Raw genomic sequence first — 4,443 nt, forward strand, 5'->3', positions numbered from 1 at the left:
GGCTCTCTTTGAGAATACGGATATATGGCAGCACCTTACTTCTGCAAACGTGACTTTGTAGGGTGGATCACCATACCAGGTGAACATTTGGTGAGGGTATTTCCAGATTCTTGGAATGATCTAGATGGGTGGGAGGCCCTGAGGTTCAGTTCTATGGACCTGATGGTGAACACTCCCCTGAGTGACTGGGTCACTCATTATTTGCCTCATTAGATGAATGGAGTCAAATAAGCCTGGGAAGTGCTGTCAGTGCAGTGTTCCAGAGTCCCAATTCCTTGCAACTCTTTAAAGGTTCTGACAAGTCCTGCAGTTTAGAACATTAACTTTATTTGATCCGGAGTTTCTAAAACTTGTTTTTGCCGTAGAGGCCCTCTCTGGGCCAATGTTTTCAAACAACTGAGAAGCAGGAGGGAATGCCCCCCTCCCTTGCCCTGTCCAATCCTATTTCCTTTTATGGAGTAGAGGGGGCTGCTGTCTCAGGGCTGAGCTGGGACTCTCCTCAATTTGGGATTACAGACACAGCAGGTCAGACAGGTGCTTTTTGGGAAGGGGCTGGTTGAGAGGCGAGGACTGGGTCAGACCTACTCGTAAGGGGTTTCTGTTGTAATAAAATCCTTTCCTAAAAAAAAAAAAAAAAAAAAAATTCTGTGGCTCAGACTTTCTCTTGCCCAGAATTTTAAAAGAGTGGGGCATTTTGACTCAAATGAAGGCAAAGGGGGTTGACATATGGATTCCTGAGTCTCACTTTCTATTAGCATCGTCTAGTTTTTTAATTTGACTTGGGTGCAAGACTGGTGACACGATTTCCAGGTCCCTGTGCAAAACGAAAGTGCTGGGGGCCCCTGCTCAGAAGTCAAGGTCAAGAGAGGGAGGGCGGAGCATTAAACGGCGTGGGGGCTCCTTGCGAGCTTGGGCCTCCGTGACTGTGCAGGTCACGTGCCCATGAGGCCGGTCCTGGCCCGGTGCGTATTTGCGGTTACCCATTTCAAAGTTCACTGCTCTGAGGACCTGTAAAGTCTGTAGGGAAGACCCAGCGGCTTAGGAGAGGACTGTGACCTTCGCATAACGGGCTAGATCCGGGCCCCCGCGTGGAGGGGCCTCTGCGGGGTGGATCGGTAATGGAGCTTTTTTAGCCTCACTCAGCACTCTCCCTGATTCATCAGCGATGATGCTGCTGCTGCGGCCCGGCCCCCGGCCCCGTGTAGTTCACATTATCATCGTAATGAGCTGCTGCTTCTCCAGTGAAAACACTGCTCTAGCCTGGGCGTTTCCAAAACAGTGCTAGTTACCGCATCCAGGTAGATGGGGTCAGCCTACGACTCCCTCTTTTCCTGGCTTGTAATAATTAACCATTCTATCAGGGGACTCAGTCTAATTGTCTTTCCTATAAGCACTTGGTAATTATGAGCACAGCGACGGGGTGAGAAAGTGGGAACACGGGAGGGCACAGCTTTCCCTATTGTGAGTGCCTGTATCTCCAGCAGCCGCGGGAGCGTGGCAGGTGTGGGGAACCGCGACAGCAGCAGGATGGGGGCCCATGCCTTCTCTACCTCGTGCCCTAGGCTTCCGCAGTGGAGGGGGGTAGTCTCAGCAGGTAAGGCAAAGCCGGTGCTTTGGGCAAGGGGTTTCTGGGCCCCACTGTGGATTAAGGAAACGTGAGAGGCACACTCTGAGCCATCCCGAGCGAGGCTCCCAGAAACCCTTTACCAAGTTCATGCTCACTGGCCTTCTGCTTCCCACGCTTTCCACCTGGGAAGCCTCGCCTACCCGCTCCTGCCCCCAGACGGGCTGCAGAGCGGCCCCATCTTCTCCTGCAAGAAAGGCGGACGTGGTCCGACTGCCACGGGCAAGGTCTGGAACCCGAGAGTGACCAGGGAAGGCGGTGGAGGTGCCCACGTGCCCTATCTTTTTGCCTTCAGGCCAGCGAGGGCATCCTTCCCTGACCCTTGAAAACGGCAGCAGTTGTACTGAACAAGTTCCCCCCCTTTTACTTTTTACTGTTTTTGGTTCACGACAGTGAGCCTCTGCATCACGGTCCCTTGGAGCTGCGGGGAGAGCTGGGAGGGAGGACTTCTGCCCGTGCTCCGGGGAGCATCGGAGGCCAGCCACGGTGGACTTAGGCCAAACACATGATCTTGACTAAGAGCCTTTTCCTTAAGTGGGGGTGGGGGGTGGGGAATCGTCTGGGTTTATTCATATGTTAGGCTGTGTGGATTTTTTTTTTTATAAACTTTGTTTATTTTGAGGGGGAGGGAGGGGCAGAGAAAGAGAGGGCAAGAGAGAATCCCAAGCAGGCTCCACACTGTCAGCACGGAGCTGTAGGCGGGGCTCGAACCCACCAACTGTGAGATCCCGACCTAAGTCGAAACCGAGCGTTGGATGCTCAACCGACTGAGCCACCCCGGGCGCCCCCTAGCCGTCTCTCTTTAACTGACGCCGTAGATTACCCCCGTGTTAGTGCGTCCTCGTGTTTCCTGTCCTGTTCCCAAAGCAGAGGGTTTTGAGACACTCTCTGTTGAGACAGTCATTTCATTGAGGGCGGGTTAATCATTAGGTTGAGGGCAAGGGTGTCAACACGGGTACAATTTACTTATTTGTTTCTAATTGCAGTAGAGGCGCCCTGATTAATGAGTAACTGTCTGGGGAGTGGAGGTGAAGCAGGCCACTATCCCCTTCTGTTGTAAGGCCAGCTTTCACTTCTCCCTGATAACCTGTCGGTGGTTCTGCCTTGGGAGACCCAGCCTCCTCTGCCCATTTCCTTGTCATAAGTGGCTGGCTCGCTATCCGGCCTATGCCGCACCCTTGGGCAAGCCCGTCCCTTTCTTGGGGCTTCCTCTGCACCATCTGTGAGCGGAGGCCGAGAGACCATCTCTGTGATGGGGAGCTTTGTCTTGAGAGCCCTCTTGCTGCTGGAGTCAAGTGTGTAGGAGCGGGAAGCCTCGAAGTGTCTAGGGGGGATGTCAGTCTAGAAGCTCTCATGGGCCACGCTCGTAGAAACATAGGGCATTTTTCTCCTCTGTGGTAAAACCTCCATGCTGACCCCAGTCGGATGGTAGGTTGTCTAGGCCAGGTTGGCAGACTTCCTCAGTGGGGACAGGGGCATCTCCCGCAGTCTCATACTGGCAATGACAGCTTGTTCCAGGGTCTGCCCTGTCCATGTCACAGAGACCGTGTTGAGTCCCTACTATTTACTGAGGGCTGACCATGGGTGAAGGGCAGCACTGAGGGCCTGAGACACAGTAGCCCATTTAATTCTTATAACAATCGCTTGTATTATTATTCCTGTTTTACAGGGAGGGATGTTCAGCTCAAGGAACTCAGGTGGCCTGCCCGTGGCTGCACAACTCACAGGTGGCAGACCTGGGATTCCATCCCGTGCCCTTGACGATAGCCCACGCCCTTGACCGCTTTGCTTACATCTTTCCATTCCGTGTCTGGTTAAAGATCCATTAAAATTGGGAATGCCCCTTCTCTGAGCCACAGCCTTCTTGGTGTCTTCTTATCACTGTGAAACGCGACACCAAAAGTCAGAGGGGACCCAAATGGTTAACCTACTCTTTGTACTCTGGGGTATTACTCACTGCTCAGGGCCTCAGGTGCAGATAGGAATCAGTCTTCCCAATGGGCCAGCGCTCAGCATGGGTTTGCCCCCTCCTTGTTCGGGGGTGCATGGCCACGTTACCTACTTCCTGCTCCTGGCCTCGACCGGCACAACCAGGGGACCAGGCCAGGCTGGGGAAGGGCAAGGGAGGGCAAGGGAGAAGATCTTATTTTTTTTCCGTGGCTTTTGTCGAGGAGAAACTGTAGGCCAGTGGTGATCTCTGATCAACAGCCCCTCTTACCTCATTTGGAATACTGAGGAGCAGGTGTTTTGTCAGCCTGTGCTTTTACAGAAATACCAAGAGGTTTTCAGCCTTTTCAAGGAATTTGCAAACATCCCATATTCCCTTCCCTCTCCATCTTCTGTCCAGTCACTCGCCCGGAAGAACAGTTGACAGACTTGGCCGTGGCCCACGCCGTTGCCACGTGGTAATGCCAAAGGGTCTCGGGCCCAGGAGGGGCGTCCCAGCAAACTGCCCAACTCCTGATACGGGGGGGGCAGTGTTTTCTGGCTACAGAGTGTAGCCAGAGTGAGCTTTTCTGGCCCGAGCCTTTGCATATGCCCAGCAGGGGCTGTGTGCTCGACTTAGAAGATGCAGGAAGCTGAGGCCCAGCGAGGTGACGGACGGATGGCTGGCCAAGTGGGGCCAGCAGCTGCGGGAAGCCCAGGTTTCTTGGCACGGACTCTGGGATTCTTCGCACCGACCAGCTCTTAAGTCCGGGCAGCTCAGGGATCCAAGAAAGCACCTTTATTTCTGACTTTCTTCTTCTCTCCTGTAGCCTTCTGCTAATGTTCAGCGGGGGCCGTGCACCTAGAAAGTCTCCGTCTGAGGCTGCTCCCTC

The 4,443-nt window shown here is 53.8% G+C and overlaps 1 long non-coding RNA gene across 1 annotated transcript; it reads left to right on the forward strand.

Annotated features, from left to right (window-relative positions):
- The first annotated feature begins 272 nt into the window (after positions 1–272).
- On the forward strand, positions 273–3,476 carry LOC147580303 (uncharacterized). The gene is made up of 2 exons (XR_015252768.1): positions 273–1,594; positions 3,294–3,476. It is a non-coding gene; the product is annotated as an uncharacterized LOC147580303 (long non-coding RNA).
- The last annotated feature ends 967 nt before the right edge of the window (positions 3,477–4,443 follow it).

The sequence above is a fragment of the Puma concolor genome, chromosome B3, assembly GCF_028749965.1.
Source record: "Puma concolor isolate L17-30 chromosome B3, mPumCon1.1.hap2, whole genome shotgun sequence".
In the NCBI taxonomy this organism is placed as follows: domain Eukaryota; kingdom Metazoa; phylum Chordata; class Mammalia; order Carnivora; family Felidae; genus Puma; species Puma concolor.